This window comes from Rattus norvegicus, chromosome 15 (genome assembly GCF_021556685.1).
Source record: "Rattus norvegicus strain SHRSP/BbbUtx chromosome 15, alternate assembly SHRSP_T2T, whole genome shotgun sequence".
Lineage (NCBI taxonomy): Eukaryota > Metazoa > Chordata > Mammalia > Rodentia > Muridae > Rattus > Rattus norvegicus.
The window spans coordinates 82,382,473-82,406,916 of record NC_141548.1 but is presented as its reverse complement, the minus strand read 5'-3'; the positions used below and the strand labels follow the sequence as shown (position 1 = coordinate 82,406,916).

The 24,444-nt window shown below is 40.0% G+C and overlaps 1 protein-coding gene across 14 annotated transcripts in view; it reads left to right on the top strand.

The window, feature by feature from the left end:
• The window catches only part of Klf12 (KLF transcription factor 12), a 425,271-nt gene that overhangs the window by 296,636 nt on the left and 104,191 nt on the right, over positions 1–24,444 (top strand).

The following is a 24,444-nucleotide window of genomic DNA, read 5'->3' as shown; positions in this document are numbered from 1 at the left end:
TTCTGTATGAGCTGCCAGCCCTGGGTACTGAGCACTGTGTGGGCACTTGCGTATACTGCAAGAGCACTATGTGCTTTTAACCACTGGTCCGTCTCTCTAGCCCGTCTTCCTCTTACTTTGATAGGAAACTACAGAACAGCTTTATGGAAGGTTTAAATTTGGAGGATACAGTGTTATTCCTTTGGAAAATAGGAATCATGAATACCTTTCCAGGGGATTTTTTTTTTCTCCTTTGTTTTCTTTGAGTCAGACCATGGGATTAGGAATCAACTTCCGCTTGTAGAAATCCACTGCGTTTGTATTGTCAACTCTGTAGAACAGAACCTGTGCTACTCCATGCGTATTTTCCTGTAGACTTTTACTTTTGACCCTGTCAAGATAGAACTCACACAACAGTGTATATTTCATATGTATGATTCACTGACGTGATGTACCTCCATTCTGCGGGATGATTGCCATAGTCCAGTTAATTCCACGCTTGCCATAGCTCTAGATGCCTTTTTCTTTGTTTCAGTTGAGAATCCTTAATATGGACTATTTATTTTATTTTATTTTATTTATTTTACATGGGTATGGGTACTTTTCATGTATGAATGTATATATGCATGTATATCCATAAACCACATGCATTTCTTATACCTGTAGAGGATGGAATCAATATTTGATTCTCTGGAGTAGGATAGCTAGTTGTGAGCCACCACGTAATTGATTGGAATTGGACCCCGGTCCTCTGTAAGACCAGCAAACACTCTTAATCATTGAGCACCTTTCCAGTCCAAGAGCTAAATTTTACATGGCAGTCTTTCCACATCCCAGCTCTTGCAACCTGCCACCCTACTCTCTTTTTGTATGTTCGTCTGGATTAACTCCACACATTAGTGGGTGCTCTTTGATAAGCTATGCAGATACAGTTTCATGCTCCAATACTTTATATAAAAATATAAAGTTGTTGAAACTATTCTGAAAAACGTGTATGCACATTAATGGGCGCTAGATTTATTATTCATGCTGATGTTTTCATTAAAAGGCTGGTAGCACTCTTTGGGCTCCCATCACCTGAAAAGCTGCAGAATGCCCGGATCCATAGGTGCTTAATTCACCGTCCTTCCGGTCTGTGTGCAAACCTTTAGAAGAACGGAGATGCTTTCAAAAGAAACAACTGAGATGTCCCAAAAGAGCATGTTAAAGATAGATATATTTCCAAACTTCTAGTAATATATTGAAATTTTAATGTAACACCAATATATAATCCATGTTAAATTATAGAAAGGTCTGGACATTGGTTTACCCAGCCTTAACTTTGAAAATTCAGTTGTGACTTCGACTTCTTGCTTTGAGTTTCTCTTGAAATTTTAATACTCATAATCGTGCCACCATTAACTCCTCCTTCATCCCATTCTTCCTTTTTCATCATGATTACCCAGTGTTAATTCAAACTATTGGAAACATCAGGGTAGCATGTATAAAATGAGATGATTTCAAAGGACTCCTGAGGGTGTGTCCATTTTCTGTATCTGTAGACATTTCCTTGAGACTATTGGATAGGGAAGGAGCCGGGGAGAAAAATGACAAAATCAGAGTTGGCTGTGGAACAGACTGATGAGTTTTCAAACCCGGGGGATGAAGTTATGTTTTCTCTCTCCAGTTAGAGAGCAATGGAGCCCTGGTCTAAGATACACCCAAAGGTTTGCCCGCCTGTTCCTTTGAGCAGTCATACAGTCTGCCGTGAGAATTCGAGCTGTGTAAATGGGAGCGCGTTCAGGAAGATTCACATTGGAAGGGATGAAATGGCCTGGCTCTGAGTCACCCTTTGGTGAGAGCCAGAGGATATCTCCACAGAGCAGATATCTCCAGCTGAAGCTCTTTGTCCCTGTACCGCTTCTTTGCTTGTCAACTTGACACAAACTTGAATTATTGTAGAGAAACCACAAATGAGAAATGCCTGTAGAGAAGTCTGGGTTGGGGGGAAGTATTTTCTTGATAAATGACTTTTTTTTTTTTGAGAGGGCCTGACTTACTGAGGGAACTGCCTCCTATGATCCACAGTGCTATAAGAAAGAAGCCTGAGAAAGCCACAGGGAGCAAGCCAGTAAGCAACATTTGTCCGTGGCCTCTGCTTCTGTTTCTGCCTCTGGGGTCCTGCAATGTGTTCTCTGTGATTTCTCTGGATGGTGGATTATAAGCTATAAACTCAAATGAACCCTTTCCTGGCCAAGTTGCTTTGGGTCATGGTGTTTTTCCTAGAAATAAAACTAGGACTGTGTCTATAGTCATGTAGGTGCAACACTGCCTCATGTGCAGCCACGCTGGCATGAAGAACACAGCCCTCTCTCATCTCAAAAAAGATAAGACAGTTTATTCTCTAACCAATTATGAGAGACATCAGCCGAGGCACAGACTCGGGTTCCCCCACATTCCATTTGATAATAGTTGGATTAAACTTTTATTGTAAGAGAATGAAGTGATTCATGAATCCAGATGCGTTAAAAGGTTATCGCTAGGTAGGGTAAAGCGAAGTGGGGAACCGTCAGCTGCTGGCCTCAGTATGAGACAGCGTTCTTAGGCTTTTGCTTGATGGAAACGTGGGTTCTGATTCTACAATTCAAAAACAACGTACCTAATAGTCACAAAAATGGTAGTGAACATACAGGAGAGGGCAATAAGTGAGACTCTAAAGCTTGACTGTGAACAACCTGTCTTTGGACTTACAGCATTCTGGACTGTTCACTGTCCCTCAAGCCCAACCAGTTAGTCAACCTCACAGGTAGTTTCGTCTAAGGTGTGGTTCTTCCAGGGAGCATTAGTCCGAGGTACCATAGCTTGAGCCTTAATGTAATGTCTTGTTGTATTAGCATTGGAATGTATCAAATAAGTCTTCCTGTGCTAATAGTTCTCTTCCTAGTAGTAAACTCATTTTATTGGTTTTTAAAGAGGATTTTTTAAAGTGAATTTTGGGTTTAAAATAAATAGTTTCTTTTGATTCGATGTCTAGAAGCTGCTAGCCAGCATGTATTTTTCTCCCCAGAAACTCAGATCTGTGTTCAAATACAAATGACCACCGCAAGGCCACCTCCATTTATATGGATTTACATAGAGAGACCGCTGATCAGTATTCTTAAAAGGAACACCTCAACCATGCTCATTAACTAATCTGATCCCTAACCCCTCGTCAGCTCAGTCACGGAATTTAACTGAGTTGCAAACAACAGCCAGAGAATGGTGCACAGATGGACCCTTTCTTAGTTTAATCTTGTAGACACTGGTTGTGTTGGCCACCATGTATTCAGTGATTCTGAGAGACATTTTTCAACATTCATAGAACATCTGTTTTGTCTCTGTTACAAACCCCCAGACCCTGCACAATGCTAAAATACAGTCATTTCCCTCTTGACACCTTGGCAAACATAATTATGAAAGGTGTGAAGAGAAGGAAAGGTAAAGACACTTGGTTAGAGAAAATTGTTATAATTAACTCTATTGCTAGACATATACTGAAGTTTTTGAAATAAGCAAACTTTTGAGTTTAAGATTTGTTTACCTAGAACCTCTCATTTCTTTTCTTCCTTCTTTCTCTAAATCCTGAACATTCTTGATCCTTTCAACATATACAGACTAGGCCCATTCCATAAGCTAAAATGTAAGTGGGGCTCTCCCTAAAGGAATTTGTCCGGTCCCAGGATCAAGATGATAGGGCAGGATTAGACTGAAGCTGAGGAGGGAAGGGTGATGCTTTAAAGAAGCAGATGAAGATGTTTTGACTAGCATCCTGACATCTGTTGCTGTTGATTTCATTAATTAATTTATTTATTTACTTTATATCCTGATCACAGCCCCCTTCTCCCAGTACCCCTCTCATATGGCCCCTCCCCTTGTGTCCCTCCCTTCACCTGTTACAATGGGGAGCTATACCCACAAACCCCCACTCTCCCACTCTCACCTCAGTCACCAACCCACCCTAGCACATCAAGTCACTGCAGGGCTAGGCAATCCCCTCCCACTGAGCCCAGACAAGACAGTCCAGTTTGGAGAGCAGGATCCACAGGCAGGCAACAAAGTCAGGGTTTGAGGCTACTCTCATCATTTGAATGTCCCCTTTGTCCCACTTCATTCTGTGACTTATGTGAAACACCACTCCTCAGGGAGAAACCAACTGCTAAATGTCAGAAAATGATTACACTTAGGTCTGGTAAGTGATTACACTTCTTTTGCATAAGGGAACTTTGAAAGAAAGTACCGTGGCCAGTTCCATACCTCATGCTCCCTGCAAGCATTCCCCCGCAGCTAGTCCATATATCATGAAACCTTCTTTAGAAAACTGCATTTAATGACCCAACACAGTCACTGAGTAAATGTCAGGTGTTCTTATCTTATCATCTGCATTTTGGTCACGGCAAACTTGTTGAACAGTTCACACGCCCTTGCTCTCCTTAATTTCCCCCTGATGGTTCTGTTGATGTCCTTTAAATCACACCAGAGAACAGTAATAGAGATGAGAAAGGGAAAAAAAGCCAAAAACTATGTCGGGGGTTTACAGATGGCAGATTCTCTGAGAACTCTTTAGAGTTTTTATTTCGTCTGCCCTGTGGTACTGCCTTTACCATGTGGAGACACAAAACAGGCACGGAGAAGATTACGTTCTCCCTAACGATACTACAGACAGTCCTTTGCAGAGTTCATAGTCATGACATCTGCAACACTTGAGGAAGGAGGCAGATGCAGCCCCTACTTTTCTGTAGCTGTGGATGTAAAGTCAGTGCTGAAGCTCTGCATTTGAGCGCTGAACCCCAGTCAGCATCAGCATATGTGAGCTAACTGTATACTTTCTAGTCTTCAAAGTCACTTTTAAGCATGATATCATTAAGGGAGAAAGAATTCTGTCAGGTATATTCTCAGATATACAATAAGAGGATTTATCATCTATAGCCCCATGCATTATGTTGAAAGATGAAGAAATAAAGTGTGTGAGATGTTAAAGTGCTTTTTAAGGAAACAGTATCATTATATTTTATTTGCAAAGCTACTGCTGGGAAAAAGTGTGATTGAAGGTACGTTTTAGTATAGCATATATTCGGAGATGTCTGAGACTCCCAAGTCATGTTCTTTTAGGATTGCTTCTGCCCAGCACCGATGGGAGGTATGTGCAGGCTGAAAGGGTACCACCTTCCACTGTCTTTCCAACTACAAGGTGCCAGAATGTTTATATCTCTTCTGAACTGCTAAGAGTGGGTTGACTGGGCACTGAGGAAAAGCTAGCGCCAACTTCCATTTGCTTCCAGCTTTCTAACGGCTGAATTATTCAGGTTCTGCTCTCAGAATCCTCCCGTATCCAGGCTATATTTGATGAAACTATGCTTTCATTTTGTAATCCTAGTAAGATCATATACTTTCAATCCACTACTAAGAAGACTTAGGCTGAGCCATTTGGAGAATAGGCTAGTTGTCAGTAGCCGAGGAAGGCACATCTTGTCTAGCTTGCTAGTGCTGATGGGTAAATAAGGAAACCAACCAATCACAGTCGCCCAGTGAAAGAAATGATTTTGATGGCTCTTCTTCTTAAAGAAAGTTAAATAAATCAACCAACAAATAAGCCCTGATTTATTGTGAATGGTTTCGAACTAAAGTACATGTGTGGCCAGCCTCAACTGAGCAGTCTGTTAAGAATGAGAAAAAGAAAATAGTGGTAACTTCACAACTGAGTCCCTGAATATTTAAAAGCAAGATGGAGACCATATGTCCACTTGAAGCCCCTTTTATCAGCTCTGCATAAACAGCCTTGGTTTCTCTTTAAGTATAAAAAGTGCAATGAAGTTTGGCTAATTACTATTTGAAGAGTTTAATGAGTTACCCGATTAAGCCATGTATTTATTAGGCAAAACACTCACTCATTCACTCACTCACTATGGAGGACATAGTGGGGACATAGAATGACTCTTAGCCCTTGACTATGTGGAACTCATAGCAGACATAGGTGAGATTAGTTAAAGTCTAGTAAAAGTCTGAGACATTGCTACAAGAGAATGTAAGTCCACCCGTGTTACATCGAGCAGGGCAGAGCTTCGTCATGTGGTGTCAGGCAGAAATTCTTCATGACTGATGCAAAACTGAGTGAAGAGGAAGGACAATGGGGCTGCTTGGAGAAAGTCAGAATCTTGATTAGAAAGGATGAACTCATTCTTTCCACAGGGGGAGCCCCTGATGGTGTTTGTTTGTTTGTTTGTTTGTTTTTGCAACAGAAGCATGATCACTATTGTGTTTTATAGATATCAGTCTCAAGAAATCTGGGTGTGATTGCACAGGTCAAGCACTTTACACCACCAAAGACCCAGGGATATCACCTTGGATATGAGCAGAACAGCCTTGAGGCCTACAATCTCCCAAGATGGACAGTGGGTCTCATAATATGAGATACATACATACACACATAAATACATACACACTTTTCAATATGCTCTGTTCTTAGTGAACAGATAATATATCTTAGTTTCCTTAGTATACACAAAATTAATACAGTCAGATCCTCTTTTGAACACCAGAAAAGCACCCAGTGCACTAATGGTGTTTTGTGGTCTTGTGATCTTTCTTGGTCACACAGATCTTGTTGCACTTGCTTTTGAGTAGAGAAGGTACAAAGAGACATTTCTGAACTCACCAAGACTTATACAGATGGAGGAGAGAGAATCTGCTCCTGGACAGTGAGGAAGTAGGAGGCAATGGAATTGCTTCTCGTAGGAATTAAAGAGAATTATCTCTGATAAGGTTATGCTCAGTTTCCAGGGGGAGCTGTATCTCAGAGTTTCTACTGCTATTATAAAACACTAACACACACACACACACACACACACACACACACACACACAGGAATGGGAATGGAAGGGTAAATTTTAGTACATACAACTCTGTGGTTAGAATCTCACACTGAGTGAAGTCAGAGGCAGGAACTCACAGCCCGGACCTGGAGCAGAAACTGAAGCAGAGACCATTAAAGAATGCTGCTTTACTGGCTTGCTCTTCATGGCTTGCTCAGCTGGTTTTCTTGTAACGCCCATGACAGAGAGCCCACAGAGAGCTTGCGAATGGGCCAATTGTGAGGAGGGGGGCATTTTTTCCACCCAGGTTCCCTCTTCTCAAATGACTCTGGCATGTGTGAAGTCCCCCCCCCCAAAAAAAAGGAAGAAAGGAAAAGAAAGAGTAAAGACAGAAAGACAGAAAAGAAGGAGGGTAAGATGAAGTCCTGGGTAGCTAAAGGAAGAGTATGTCCAGAGAGAGGGAGGAGGGAAAGAGGAAATAAGTGCAGAGCCTCTAAGGCAGATGTATTCAGGAACGATGAGCTGTCAATCTTGGTGACCAAATGAAGAACTTGCTTCTGATTTCTTGACATCATAAAGAAGTGGAGTTGTACAGAGGCCTGCTGACTGTTCTAAATTCCAGTAGAAGTATCAGGACAGACTCACGGTGTCTCGCTTTCTATGTCATTTTATCATTATTCCCTATCCCTCCATCTCCCTCTCCTTGGTGTCTGTCTTTTTAGAGGGAATTTATAAACAGTTGTTAAATTCCCATTTAAGGAACTGGAGAGATGGCTCAGTGGTTAAGAGCACTGGCTATTCTTCCAGAGGTCCTGAGTTCAATTCCCAACAACCACATGGTGGCTCACAACCATCTATAATGGGATCTGATGTCACACACACATATAAAATAAATAAATCTTTAAAAATAAATAAACTCCTATCTAAGACCATGCAAAACATTTCCTTCAAATGTTTCTTGTCTTTGTGCTGCTCTATGGGTTAGAGTCTTGCAATCTAGTTATATACAAATGTAGGCATTTCTTAAATGACTTACAAGTTGTTTGAAAAAACCCACATATATGGAAGGAAAATTGCTTATTTTAATTAATTTATTTATTTTTATTTATTTATTTTATTTTATTTTATTAAGATTAAAATTAATATTCATTGCTATGAATATTAATCATTGCAATAATACCACATATTTGTCTCAGGGAACTCTTTCAAAGGATCCAGTTATCTTCTGTTTTCTTCAGTGCAGAAGGTTTCCCCCATGAGCCAAAGCTGTCTTCTGTCCTCCAGAATTGTTCATATATCATTTATCGTCAAGTCACCATTGTGTACTTTTATCCCTAGAAAGATGCTCCGTTAGTGCCAATGGGCAGCTTATCTTCAGAAGTTGCTGCTGTGAATCTTTGCAATGATTAAAAACTTTCCCCAAAGCTGCCACAGAGATGTTTTTGTTTTGAGAGGGGATTTGTAAACCTTTACTCCGGGACTGGCATTTTCTACACTCTGCAAAATGCTAAGCTACTCTGTCTTGGTTAACCTTCCTTGCTTCGTCTAGTGGTGAATTACGTTCAGTGTCTTTTCTTTTTTCTCTGTGAATTAATTACTCCTCAGTGATTGATTTAAAATTAAGAATAGGACTCTTTCACTCTTGTTTTCACAAGACAATGTCTCACTGTTTAAACTAGCCTAGCCTGGAACTCGTTACATAGATGAGGCTGACCTTAAAATCACAGAGATCTGCCCGCCTCTGCCTCTCCCAAGTCCTAGAATTAAAAGTATATGCCCACAAGGGTAACAGAAATCAATGGTTTTAAAGAGAGAATTTGGCCGAGTGACATGCTTAGTGCCAATCATCCCCGCACTTGGCAGGGAAAAAGACTGAGACTAAAAGGATTGCCTATAGTTTGAGAGAAGCTTGGGCCAGGCCCTGAGTAAGAACCTGGAATTAAAATAATAATGAAGGCATGAAAAGATAGATGAATGTATATGTGCATGTATATATCATTTCTGACTTTACTTCATACATTTTTAAGTGCATGTACGTTTGTCAAATTGTGTCTGGTACACTTGGAGGCCAGAACAGAGGTTTTAGATCCTCTGGGAATGGAGTTTCATATGGTTGTGAGCTGCGATGTGAGTCCTGGGAAGTGAACCCAGGTCCTCTACAAGAATAGTCTCTCCAGCCCTCCACTTTATTTTTGTTAATTACAAGATCTGGACTATATCTCAGACAAAATTGAGAAGTAAATTTTTACTTATCTGTAAGTAGTTACTTGTTTTAAATGATTTACAATTTATTTTAGTGTTGCCAACTTCTAAGAATTAATAAGTTAAAATATATTGGTACTTCATGTGGTCACACAGTGCGTGCAAACACTTCATGTTTTACTATTTCTATATATTGTATCTATAATCCCATCACGTGTTTACTTAAAACATTTATCTTATACATACATGTGTACTCTTAATTAATGTCTGCACTGAGTGTAGGTAAATGTCTTTCATACATTTTATATGTGTTGACACAAGTATTCAGTGATAGTATTGAAACATTAATAAACCCAATTAAAAGTACCCAAAACCTTTGATTGCTATTTATCAATATACTCAGCAAAGGTACACATGACCAAATCCAAAAAGCAACATGGCCGGAATTGCCACAGTTCACCAGGTTACAGTATCCAGATGTTCTGGATGCTGTCTCTTCTCCTTCCCATGAGGTACAGCCAGTGCACCGCGTTTTATCTTATTTTTGTACACCTTGACCCAGACTTTAAAATCATTGAACACATTTACTTTCATGTATCAGATGTGAGCAAAGGATCTAAGAATATGTTTCCATGAAGGGTCTAATACTTTGTACAAAATAGGTGCACCCACATGGGTGCATACATACGTGTGTAAATGCTTTCCTGTAAAACTTAAGGCTTAACAAGAGTGAACTTATGAGACTGGCCTTTCACTTGGTTTTTACTTCATCTAGTTTTGCAGTTTCATAGCCACAGGTCTTCATCTACCTGGACGTAAAAACCATTTTGACTTATCCTAGAAACTAGATTGCAAAACATGGTTTATCATAGTAAAAATGTCTGTAAATTTTTGAAAATATTTCTAATAAATAGCACTTAAAATTACTAGTATGAGGAAAAGAACGTCAAACATTGACTTGAACTAAAATAAAATGCTGCCAGTGTTTTATTTTGAAAGTACCCAATGTGTCATTTATATTATTTTAATTTCCATTCATGCAAGTGAAAATTGTGGAGGTAACACATTAAACTCATGTGTTGTGCTTTAAATTAGCTTGAGTGCAATTAAATTTTCTAAACTACAATGGTTCTTATCAACCTGATTTTTTAATATTAGAGTAAGTCAAATATTTCGTATAAAAATTCTGGCCTCTCTTGTGTGAGTAAAATCTCATGACCTAGGCCAACGAGAACAGAATTCTCTCCTCTTAGGTACATAGAGAACTCGGAAGAAGAGGGACAAAGATCCCAATATGTTTGGAAGACAAGAGCAGAAACCCCAGTAATCAGTCTTGTCCCTTTTACTTAGATTCTTGAATTCTGGAAAATTCTAGTAACTCTCTTACCAATGTCCCAGTGTTTGTCACAACACTTTGGAGATTCTTTAGTTGCATAAATATTTCAAAGTTTAGGAATAACTGGTCTCTTTATCAGCTATCGATTTCATCTTGTAAATCCTGACTCTTGAAAATGTTCCATTAAATATAAACAGTGAAATTATGACAATGAACAGCTTGACAAGAGACCCATTCCAGCTGCCTTAGCAAAGTCTGGGAAATATAGGTACCTTCTATCCGTAAATGCAAACTCGCCTGACTAACCTCTCCTGGTACGCAGACCAACGAAAGTACCACTGGCTTCCCCCCACTGACTTCAAGATTTTTGTTGCTATGGGCTGTAACAGTAACAAATATGAATAAAAATGAGACTGAACCTGTTATCCAGACCCTTGAAGATGAAGTCTCTAAGGCACATTGCCACAGTATCCAGATATTCTGGACCTTGTCTCTTCTCCTTCCAGTAGGAGAGTGTAGCCATTTTCTGTTTTGTCTTATAGTCAAAGAATTCACTGTCACTTGCAAAAACAAAAGCTATGTTAAAACATTTAGTTGTTTTGGTGGTTATGGTGTGTGTGTGTGTGTGTGTGTGTGTGTGTGTGTGTGTGTGAGAGAGAGAGAGAGAGAGAGAGAGAGAGAGAGAGAGAGAGTGTGTGTGTGTGTGTATGAGAGAGTGAGAGAGAGAGAGAGAAAAAGAGAGAGAGAGAGAGAGAGAGAGTGTGTGTGTGGTGTATTTGTGCATGGTTGTCATGTCCTATATTTGGGGATCAAAGGACCGTATACAGAACTGACTCTCTCTTCCACCATGTACTTCCTGGGGACGGAACTCAGATCATCAGCTGAGCCATCACGGCACACATTAAACTAATTTTATAAAGTTTAAATATAGAGAACTTTCTGCTTGCATCTAATAAAATATAGTAAAGAAAATAAAAGTAGGAGATCAAAACGTTTTGAGGTTTTTTTTTCTGGATATATTTTATTGTATGGTTAAAATGTTTAAAAAAAAACATATAACGGGCTTATCATCTAAGTAATATCAGCAAGCCAGTAAAGGTTTTGTAATGGGAAGAGGACCCAGAAAAATTAGAAATCTTTCAAGGGGAAACAAAATCATTAAGTTGAAAGTGTGCAATCCTTGTGAGTCTAAACACTACCCTGCGTTTTGAAAATATATTTATTTAGTAAAAACCTGAACTTTGGCTTTTATGTCTTCATTTTTACTCAGATTTCAAGTCAGCAGCTACTTTGAAACAAATGTGAGGTTTCTAAAATCTCGCCAACTCTCTCTTCAACAGTCTTAAATTGTACTCATGTTTTTAAAGGTATATGTAGTAACTTCTTAGTCATGGGATTGAATGACAGCGTGAGCATGCGCCCCCAAAGACAGGAAAAGCAGTTGAAAGATGCTGCAGTAGATTGAGCCTCCTTGGCATTGGTCTGGTCTCCCATGCTGGCTTCTTAGTGACAGTGGCAATAACCACAAATGATGGGTTAAAAGGAGCAGTGCGTTATAATTACCAATTTGTTTTGATTTGTGATTTCCCTGGTGTTTCTAAACAGTTCTTCAAACGAGTGGTATCATTTTAACAAACCCACAGAAGTGAGGTGATTTAATTCGTGTGTTGTAACTAAGGACACTATTCATTCAACATGAAATGCCCTTTCTGCTGGGGGAACCCACTGTGTTTTCTTGCCCACTTTCTGGAAGGGGAACGATTATGATTATCATTCGGAGAAGAAATTGATACTTTTCATGATAACTGGACTCTACCAGACGCAGTGAGAGAAAGGAAATAGACATACCTTGACCTAACACAAGTGGTCAGCTGCCTGTATCTACTTGTTTTTTCCTGCACATCAACCCATTGGAAGTGAAATATGTATGAGAACCAGTCATGTTTGTATTGAGCACGTATAGATTTGTAGTATTGAGATTATGGTCTGGCAATACAGTGTGGAATCTATTTACGGTACATGTCCATCATGCGCTGCATTGTAGGTAATAAATATAATGTGTGAATGTGCCAGAGGAGAGGCATGTGCCCTGTGTACATGCTAGACCATTGTGTATTGTCAGCATGAGCTGTTGTGGATTTTGGTATCCATGGCAGGGATTCTGGAACCCATCCCATAGGAGATCATTGCGTGGTTATGGTAGAGAGCAGTGGCTGATGGGGTTGCCTGATCATGAAACACTCGTGTGGAGCTCTCCTGTTGATACTTGGACATACAGAGACAGAACTGAGCAGGAAGGATGATAAATATAGAAAGCTAGTCAGCGGCAAAACAATAGATAGGAGTTTTTTAACAGATGTTCCCTATGTGCAATAAAAAAATTAATGGTACACTTCACAAAGCTTAACAATCCTACTGCCTTCATATAACCAGACCATCTGTGTCACCCTGAGCTGCATTGGGACCCTTTCTAGTAAATTCTTTTCCTACTCACTTATGTCAGTGGTGAATTAGTTCTAGGTCTTTGTGGAATCATGTTTGATCTCTTGTTTTGTCTTCTGTCACTAAGTGCAACATTTCTGTGATCTCTGCATGTCATGTATTTCTAAATAGTTAGTGCTAGGCGTAGATGTTGCATAATTTACATGTCCAGTTACTTATTTTTGTACGATTTTATTTTGTGTGTTTTTTAAAAAATCTTTGTATGTGTGAGCGTACATGTGTGCATGCATGCGTGCATCCCTGTGTGTGTGCGTGTGTGAGAGTGTGTGTGTGTGTGTAGGTCAGAAGACAAATCATTGACACACATGGTCTACTTCCACTCTATTGATCCCAGTCTTCAAACTCAGATCAATCTGGGCAGCAAGCAGTTTACCCCCCTGAGCCATCACATTGCCCTGGTTTTGTTTTGAGACAAAATTTGCCTCATGGGTCTAGCTGGCTGGGACTCATGACCCTTCTTCTGTAGCCTGCTGGTCCCTTTACATTCTGATGGACATTTGGCTGCTTTCCATTTGGAACCCTAAGTAAGATAGTGTGGACAATGGTGTACAGCCATCCAGGGACACATGCTTTCATTTCACTTAGGTCAATATCACAAAGAGGAATTAGTGCATTAAAGATATATCCATGTGTAATTTTGGCAAGAACCAGGTCATTACAAAGGTGTTGCTCTCCCCTGTATTCTCCCCAGCAGCATCCTTTAGTGCCACATCTTTGGCAGCTTTTGGTATTGATAGTCTTTATTTAAGGTATCTCTCACCAAGGGTCTGTTCGAGTCAAAGTAATGGATGCCAAGTTGTCTGCTTGGATTAAAACTGTGCAGGAGGAAGACAGGTAAAGAAAGAATATCTAATCAAAGGACAAAAGAGGCTTAGAGAAGATCAAAATGACCCTTATCCCTCTGAGGTTCAGGGAGTACAAAAGAGAGATCTGCCCCACTTAGCAAGAAAGAGTAGTGAGGCGTCCTATGGATTTACTTACAAGCTATTTACTTGCAAACCAGGATGCCACAGATCAAGAGGAAGGAATTGTGAGTGGTGATTTAGTAGGAGCCTAAAGTTGTCTGAGAGCATGTCCAGAAATATGGCTGTGGCGGTGACGATAGGACAGAATAAAGGGCAGCCAGTGTCGTGTCAGTTATTCATGTAGGGCAGAAACATCTACAGTGAGAACAAAGTGTGAGGCAGTCTTGAAATAATAGTTTCTGAAAGGATATTTTTAAAATTCTTTTATCTATAAAGAATAAATGTATTTGTCTAGTTCTTTCCTTGATACATTATTATAGAAGGAAATTGTGATGTTTATTCCTTCAAAATGTCAAACATCAAGATTGTAGAGTACTGACATTCACCAGAGTCATTTTTGTCTCTTCTTCTCTGTTTGATTTTTGCTCTAGCAATGTCTTTGTCTTCAGATTCACACAGACTCTGAAAGCTTCTTTTCTTCCTTTGATCTTTTAACCTATAATGTGAATAAATATTTGTAAGCTATAAACCCAATGTTGCTTTCTCCTGAGGAGAATAGCCTTTCTTTACCCAAGCCTTCATTTCCCTTCTTTACCACACCTTCAGTGCCACAATCTGCCCATTTATTGCTTGGAGGAATGAGTGTCTCAAACAACACTCAGATTCCTGTGCTTCTAGCATGGACAGGTACACATGGCAGTTGATAGTGCATAGAATTAGCAATATACATTTTTTCTCTATACAGAATATATTTGTCTATGGATATAAATAGCAAAACATATTCTTTTGTGGATAAAGATAGCGATATAAAATATTGCTCTGAGAGATTCTTTGTTCTATGACTAAGTGCAGAAAGAAATCATCCCAATGTTACCCTTAACCCACATCATGCTTACAGAACACCTGCCATAAATGAGACCCTAGGCCCAGGCTGTGATGGAGACAAGTGGAGGACATCATTTAGCAAGCTGGAAATGTTTTCTCTGTTGCTCTCCATGATAACTCCGATGTATACAATTAAAGCAAAGTTCTGACAACCTCAGCTCTTTCTTCCCATTATAATAAGTTTTGCTTTCCTAAAGCAAACCTATTTAGCCAGGGTATGTGAAGAAATTACCAGTGCAGAAGGCCAGCATCAGTCCTCATCATCATAGGTCTTGCCTTGAGAGTCAAGTTTATCTTCAATGTCTAAGCAGTTTGGGGGGAAAATCAGAACTTTTGTTTTTAAAAAGAGCTGATCATTCTAAGGTAATTTTGAAATGAACCCATTTGTTTTTAAAAGATCTGACCATTCTAAGGTAACTTTGAAATGAATTTTGTGAGCAACAGAATTGTAAGATCTGGTTCTTCCCAGGAGGCAGAGGGAATCAAAGATGGAAATTTCTCTTGGGTCATTGTGAGCTTAGGGTCACCATGTCCAGGAGCAGAGCATGGAATGTTTTCACAGTCTAATGGGGTTATTTTTGTAATGGGTTCTTCCTTTTGTTGGCTTGCTCAAGAGAAAGTGAACTCTGAACATGGATAGGTTAAATCTAAACGTAGCATTTTACACAAGAGTTTTCAAATCTGGGCTTCACACCTTTGGGTTTGAACAACTCTTGTCACCTAAGACCATCTGCATTTCAGATATTTACATTATGATTCATTACAGGAGCTAAATTATAGCTATGAGGAAGCAATGAAAATAATTTTATAGTTGGAGGTTACCACAACATGGGGACTATATAAGGGTCCCCTGCACTAGGAATGTCGAGATACCCTGCCCTTTGAAGAGAAGCCTAAGGGGAATTGAGTCTAAGGCAGAGATCAGAGGGAAGGGCTAGAGGTAGAGTCAGTAAGGGAGCATAAGGGTCTGAGATCAATCCCCAGACGTGATATAAAAACTGAGCATGGCCGTCCGAAAAGCCTCAGAGCCTGTGGATACGAGTTCCAGATTGCCGGCTGCCTACTTGGCTCTGGGTTTGATAAGAGATTCTCTCTCAGGGGAATAGGATGGAAATAGAGCAGGACAACCCTGTGTCCTCCTTTTGTCTGTGCTTGACAGGCACCCAGGATTGCTGTGCATGCAACACACACACACACACACACACACACACACACACACACACACACACACAATGTAAAAATTAAATAATCTCTTAAAAGGTCAGAGGAGCAAGTTAGTTCTTTGAATTCCAGGTTTTGAAGTTATTTCTTAAGGGCAACATGGGACATTTTAAAGTTGCAATTGCATTTAAGTATGTTGACTGAACAATAGACTAGCTAACCTGTGGTTCAACTAGGATATGCATGCAAAAATGATTATATATGTGTGTGTTTATATATTGATTTTTTAATTAAATTGATTTTTGATTATTTGGGTCTGTTTGTCTGTATGGTTACCGTGTGTGTGCAGGATCCACTGAGTCCAGAAAAGGGAGGTGTAGGTGGTGAGCCAGATGATGGGATGCTGGGAACTATAACTGGGTCCCATGGAAGAGCAAAAGGTATTCTTAGCCACTGGGCCATCTCTCCAGCCCAGTTCACTGTTCTAAAGTATAACTTTAAATATGAATAATTTTGTACTTATAACTCTTGAAACTGCTTATCCAGTGTATGGTGGAGCATCGTTTCCAAAGGTGCCGGAGGATTCTGTTCCATCACACTCAAGGAGAAATGTTACCTCATTTCTCTGATCCCTCCATTAGAGAAAGTGTAGCGTTTGCACTAAATGAGCTCTGAGATCCCATCCCAGTCAGTGATGTAATGTGAGCATACATGAGAGACCAGAACCAGTCTTGGTAGATCTAACTTCTTAGAACTGCCTGCATTCTTTGCAGTCTGCTCTGTGGTCCGGGTATGTCCTGGTCTGTTCACGGGAGGTGCAGTGGCTTTCTTAAGTAATGGCTGCTTTTAAGCAGGAAGTGGATATTAGGGCTCAGCTTTCCTCACACTTGGACAACTGTACATTTGTTCCTTAATAATCTTGAATATCCGAATTTAAATAAAGAAGTTTAGAGGCTAGTGTCTAAAAGTAACACATAATGTTTTATTTAGTGACAAAATATAGCAATGCATAATACTTAATATTAATGGTGGTTTATAAGTAAGGCAGTAAAGAAAATAAAAAAATAAACGTGAAAAATATTAATAAATGTCAGGCAAGATAGTTTATTGGGTAAAAGCCCTAGGTACACACCCAATGACCTGAGTTTGATCCCTGGAACTTGTTATGGAAAAGAACCAACTCTATGAGTTGTCCTCTGACCGCCATGGTGTAAAAACCATGCTAACAATGGGCAAAATGTCCAGGGAGTGAACACTGACCTGGAAAGTCTTTTATAGCCACACACTATTCTTATTATAGACAAACAAAAGAAAACTCTTGGAATGAGAAGATTCATGTGATGTCAGCAAAGGAATTTTTAAAATGCTTTTTAGTACTGAAGATAACCATACTCTGCGGAAACATTTGGGGTTTTAATTATTTTTAAAATTGCACTTGTAGCACAAATGCAGGCAGGCACGCTTCCTACGTTTTTACAAATCCCCAGCCCGGAAGCACACTGATTTGCACTTTCATGTTTTCTTTCCTGAAATTAGATCACAGCAGATCTCTTCGTCTAACGCATGTGTTTAATATCCCCATAAATGAGTTTCCTGAGGTGGTGAATGTGAGGATTCAGCATGGTGCTTGGAACACATCAAACACGGGCTCTCTGGTACTACTGTTGTTATTGCATACCATTGGCTAAGAAGGTTGTCACTTTGTGCTAGGTCTTCTCAGATGTGTGCGTGCAGATGTCCACTCACATAAAACTGCATAGCTGAGTACCTTACTAGAGCATCCATGTGCCAGACCGAATTACACATCAAGCAGAGTGAGGCATACGTGTTCAGCGCGTGCCCGAGGTGTGGGCCTGCGGTCACATGGATAACAGCCAGTAAAGGTCTGGCATGTGCAGCTAAAATATTATGTGACAAATCATCTGTTTTTATTTTCCGATGTCTATAATAATGAATAACAGTGTATATTGTTAGATATTGATTACTTTGAACCCCAAATCTGCTCTGGACCCTAATGTCCCACGGATACATTTCCATGTTTGGACTATAGATCTTAAATGAGCATATTAATTAATTTTCATATACGCCACTGAGTTGACCCTCATATGGACTAATGTGTAGAATATGTTGAGAGTTCCAAGTTAGTCTTTAGCGCTTCTCCCTAGTAATGATTCTTTTAGTAGTTCCCCACCTAGTGACAATCTGTATTAGTCTTACAGGCTTGGGCTTTTCAGAGTGCCACTCTGTTCCCACTGAGCAGTGAGTCGTGGTGGATTCTGAATCATTTATACTCCTTAATTAAAACAAAATGTGAGAAAAGTGGAATGTTGTCATGAAACTGTTGTCTATTAATGATTTTAATATATTCATAGAATTCATTTTCATTCACAAAAATAACTTTACTATAACTAAGTATTGCCTTTATCTTTTAGTACTTTGGGATTCCGAAGTTCTGCATAGAACATCATGCTACTTTTAAAAGGTCCTAGATTTAGCAGGTTTCCTCCACGACATGAGTATCCTGTGTGTATGAATGGAAGAAATCATGGCATAACCATGAACATAAAGGGAAGCAGTTGAACATGTGTGGTGTAAGTCAGTAGTCTGCTTTACCATGTTTGGTACATTCTGCCAAACCAGAAGGCATGCTGTAGATTTCTGAGACTGTTCCAGCTCCAGTTCTGTGTGGCTGCTGTGCCCTCAGACCCACAAAGCCCATAATTCCAGACCAGTAGCCATGGCATTTGGCCTGACAATTGGAGGAAATATTGTACTTCTTTTTACTTCTCCCCTTTGCTATGTCAAATAAATTTAGGGTGGTTTACCTAAATCTACGTAATATAACGTAACTGAAAGATATCAAGCAAGTTGTGATGATCTCCATGAGAATGGCCTCCAAAAGCTTTGAATGTTTGGTTCCCAGTTGATGAATTGTTTAGGAGGGATTAAGGGGTGTGGCCATGTTGGAGGATGTGTGTCACTGGGAGGTTTTGATCTTTCAAGGCCCAGGCTAGGCCCTGTCTGTCTGTCTGTCTGTCTGTCTGTCTGTCTGCCTCTGCCTCTGATATTCTCTCTCTCCCCCTCCCTCCCTCTCCCTCCTTCCCCCTCCCTCCCTCCTCCCCCTCTCTGTTTCTGCTACCGTGCTTCCTGCCATGATGTACTCACCCATAAAACTAAAATCATCCCCCAATTAAATACCTTGAATAAACTTAGAGATATGTTATTTCCTAGATCAATAAGGCATATAAGCCTGTATACTAAATAGAAACTGGAGGTGTCATTCATATATACTTGAAAGATACATCTCTTAGAATTTGACCTAGGAGAATACCTACAAGTCTCCTATTAAAAAGACAACAAACCCTTCTCTCCTGGCAGTATGTTTAGAAGGGCAGAGCTAATGTGGTGGGCAAATTATAATTCCAAGAAAAAAAACTTTGCAGATTGCATCGAAATTCACAATATCACTCATTTATATGAAAATGCTTTAATTTCATAGATAATAAGTAATAGCTCTTATTATAATGTAGTTTTTTAAACCCTAAACTATAAAGGCAATAATAAAGTTTGCTATGTGGCTTAGTATTATAATTAAAATGGTTGTATGTAATGGAAACTGAATTATTAGTTTAAAGTAAATTAAGGACTACCTCTAAAAGGAACAAGGACATTTAAAATGTACATCTCTAAGATATAGTGGATTGCAGAATTGTTTTGTTTGTGATAAGGCCTGAAAGGAAGTACTTATATTGACTTTTTATAATTTAAACAAAGCTCTAAGATAATCAGCTTATGAAGAGTGTTCTCTTGACCCACATAAGAAGGTTTGCAAGACTGGCATCAGTCTTGGGGGCATGTGGCACCACATTATAGTGGACCATGTGTTGGAGTAGCCTGCTGGCTCTGGGCATGCTCCCATTGACCCGAAGGCCTTTCACTGGGCTCCATTTCTTAAAATCCCACTGCTGCCCCATAGGTCCATGCTGGGACATGGACTTTTGGTAGTTCCTTTATATGAACTAAGTGAGAAAGATGCTATGCAGCTCTTCTGTGCCAGGTGTACCATATCCTGCCTTTCATGTGATCCCAGAAATCTCATAGGAGAGATGAGATCATAATGTCCCACTTCAGCCATGAGAAGCCTGAAGTCGTGCAGGATTAGGCAACTTGCACAGGGTCAGAGATAGAAATACAAACCTAATGTTCACTGAATTCTCATGTTTGTCTATCAAGACTCTCAGATTCAAATTGCAAATGTTGTCATAGGACCTCTAATCTCGCTGGGGATTTCTGTGAGGAACTGACAATGTATGGGAAGTCTGGGCCTCACCTCCTCACACATGCAGAGTGTCACTGCACTCCAACTGTAGTCCGCCTCCAGTTGAAGCTACTTGAAATGCTCTACAAACCAAATACAAACCAAGATGAACACATTTTACCAGAAGGAACAAAACTACACTTGAAGAAAGTTAGAAAGATTGTATGGACAAAGGAATCTGTGTATTTGATGTAAGAGCACAGGGTGGCTTTCTTTGTACCCAGTGTGGATCCACCCACTGCAGAGCCGAGTTAAATAGTCATTACAGAGCCTAGTTGTCCGAACGCACATCTGCCTGCATGTGCATTTGAAATGTGCATATATTGGTTGTTTCCTACAGACCCTCATTTTGTCTCTTCATTGAGCTCCATAATGACTCAAAGAATAAGGCAAGGGACAAAGCCACCCTCATAAAGGACCTATGCATTTGGGTTGAACAAGTCCTCTTCCCCACGCTTCTACGTCAGTTATTCTGAAATTCAAGATTCAAAACCGGTTCAATCGAACGCAGCCCCAAAAGACATATAATTGTCTGCACCTGCCAGATTTGCTCTAGTGATCATTTTCAGCAGGGGGGAAAAATGTGTTAGAGGAGCCAATAGATATGTAGCAAACTATAATTTTGCAGATTTCAAGTTAAATAGGGAAATAACTAGACAAGAGTGATTTATAGAAGGAGGTCTAAGAAAGTGCTGAGCGATTGAACCAGCTATTTTGCTAAATAAGGGAGTTAGCCAGCTAGTTCGTTAAATCAAATGCATGCGGGCTGGTATAGAGAGGGCTGAGATGCCAGGCGAGGTCTCCTTCTCAGTAAGATGGTTTCAAGGTTCTTCTGCTCACCTGTCTCTATCTGTCCTCTGATTTCCTTCTAGATTTAAGATACTGAATATTTCTATCTCCAGAGAGCTAGGAATTCTTAACTGGTCATTGTAGCCATATCTTGATGGGTCCCATAAGGAAATGTTATGTGATGGTTAATTTTTTTAAAATCACCTCTCTTTCCTCTCCCTTTTCCCTAAGAATAAAATAATTAAAAAGAGTAAACTTCTACTAACCAGTTTCATTGTCTGGTTTCCTAACCAAAATATTGTATATTTGAGAACACAGGGGCCCAGTATACAAGCACAAGAGCTGTGTGCATGAGTTTAACCTCTGGGCATGGTGGCTTGTGTTTGACATCCCAGCTATGCACAGCTTGAGGCAAGAAGACTGCTGTGTGTTCAAAACCATGCTGAGCTACATAGTTGAGTTCAATGCTAACCAAGACTGAAAGCGTGAGATTCTATCTTTAAAAATTCATCCGTACATGAATTACACACACACACACACACACACACACACACACACACACACACACACACACACAAATAAATTTCCAACTGTCCTGAAGTACCTCCTAACTCTGATCATGACAAGTTACACCGTTTTCCTATGCTGATATCTCTTTCCTTGCTTTCCATCTTTAAAGCGAGAAGAATTTAAATCAGCAGTGCTTGAGTAGATTAAGTAAAGCAGTAACCATAAAATATTTAGGAGAGAACATGGTAGCTAATAAGTACTCCAGAAAGGAGCAATTGAATTATTAATATGCTGAGTACTTAATCAGTAGTTGCAGAAAGTGTCTGTCTGTATGTATGTATGTCTATCACTGATTTTGTAAAGGGACTATAATTTACCCTAGTAATAATATGGCTCAATAGTATACTGGCTAGCGTTTGTGAATGATGAGGGGTCTGGCCATATAAGGGACAGTGTGGCACGGTTTCTGCCTCTGGGACAGAGTCAGAAGGTGTGAGAAGAAGGCTTGTTTGTACAGTACCGTAAGTATTCTTATGTTCTCCTTTGAGGAATGTCCTCCCTGCCAAGGTTAATGATTCCATAAGAATCAGAGTCTAGGAGAGATCTAGGAAGTGAGGGTTTGTATAAAGTCTCAGCAAAAAAACGGTAGCCCTCTGTGACCTTCAGGACAGCCCTTAAGGCTACGGGAAATAATGCTGAACACATGAGTTGAAAAATGTGTAATTTCTCAGCTATGCAAACTATAAGGATGCAAGATGAATTGTATAAGGAGCTTCACAGATCTAAAGGAACAGAGGCAGCAACACTGTGAACCTTTTTATCAGATACCACCGGAGGAGGTAAATGATTTAAGGAGTGGTGATCGCAGAACAAGTTCCCATCCAGCTAAGGTTTTTGTTTGTTTGTTTGTTTGTTTATGCTTACAAAGGCAGATAAATTCCTGAGTTCAAAGTTCAAAGTCCTGGGACAAGGGACTTTGAGTCCAGGCCCAGTGTGATAGGAAAGGTAATTTTAGGTGGCATCCCGCCCAGATAGCTTACTGTCTGTGCTTGTGCTTGCTGTCTCTTTCTAAGAATCAAAGGGCTGAGGTCATGGGATGCAGATTCTTGAGATAATCAAAAGGAAACCCGGGTAGTGACTGAATTGATATGTAAATAAAAATTGAGCTTTTGATCTGCAAGAGATGAGCTGTCCAGAGAACTTTTAGAATAGCAAGAGAAAACTCTCTCCTGCAGAACACAGAGAAACTATGCAATCTGGAAAGCTGTCTCAAGCACAACATAGTCCATCAGCTTGTAACTCACTATTTGATCTCAAGTTGTTTGTTTTGCCATCCCCAGACTCCCCTTTTCCATGCCAAGTGTTGTCCTTGGCAATTAAACATGACATAACTGAGAGAAGGAAGCCTCAGTTCAGAAAACGCCTCCATAAGATCAGGATATTGGCAAGCCTGCAGAAAAGTTTCTAATTAGTGTTTGATATGGGAAGGCCCAGTGGATTGTGGGAGGAACCAACCCAAAATGGAGGGTTGATGAGGCTGATGGTCCTGTGCTCTTTAAGAAAGCAGGCTGTGCAAACTATACAGAGTAAGCTAGTTATCTGCACCCTTCCATGGCCTCTCTATCAGCTTCCTGCTTCCAAATACCTGCCCTGCTTGAGTTCCTGTCTGGATTTCCTTCAGTGATGAACAATGATATGGATACATAAGCCAAATAAATCATTTCATCACTAAGTTGCTCCTGTCATGTTGTCTCCTCTCAGCTATGATAACCCTAGGACAAGTATCCCCCTTTGATCTGAGAATGAATCTTGCTTCTCTTCTCAGCCACATGACCTTGGAGATCTATGTATTTGGTTGTTTTTAGTCCAACCATGTGTTTGTTCTGAGTTAGGAACAGTACCTGGTAGTTTCTAGATTAAATATTAGATGCTCAGTAAGTTAACATATACTTCTTGGTACAGGTGAATATTAAAGTTGAGAGTCTTCAAAAATGAAAATTCCAGAGATTTGGTGCATGTTTGTATGTGTGAATGTGTGTATATTTGTATGTGTGTTAGTGTGTGTGTCTGTGAATGAGTGAATAAATGATCCAGAACATAAAGCTGTAAGTGAAAATACTTTCTCTGGTAGTGTACTCTACACTGTCTGTTTAGGAGAGATGGGTGAGAAAAAAGCAACTACTTCCTGAGGTAGAAAAGGATGTGTTTATGGCAGACCTGGAGCTACTCCTGTGCTGTTGTCAGACAACCAGCCAGAATAGTGTTTCCCTTGGCAAAGTGAGGCAAACTAAAACCCTATAGAGGAAAACACATGACTGTAAAGAAAGATTCTTACAGAAAAGTGGTGTGCAATTGCACTCATGGGTCAGGAACAGAATAGGAGAAATTAAATTAAGGAAGTAGTTTAACAAAATGTTTTAGGGTTCATACTTGATTGATAATGGAAACTTCTCTTAAAATTTATAATATAAATAAATTATGAAATATTGTCATGCCAGCCAGAGAAGCCTGGCAAAATGCTTTCTCCATTCCCCATCCAGCATTTGAAATTCTAGACAGAAGTAGATACCCTTAACTTTTCCCAGCTGCCCCAAGAGAGATAGTCTCTGCTATCGCTCTTGCTAGAAGCCCTTCTTTGCACATGATCTATCTCATGTGCCATACACTTCTCATGGGTTAGCTTAATGGCAGCTCATTCACATGTGGGTATAACAGGAGTTGCAATACTCTCTAGGAAAGGAAAAGTTTTGCCTCATGGTTTTTGGAGCAGAAAACAACAGAGTGGGCATGAGACAGATACTGAATGAGCTGCTGTCAATGTCTGCTGATGGCTCCCCTTTTGTTAGTCTGATGGACTGTCTAGAAGGAGGTGGACACATGGCACCCAGTAGATGGTAATCTCTGTGATATAGTAACCCCTTCAGCAAGCAAGATTGTGAGAACAGTAGGGAATTGTTGGAAGATGAAGAT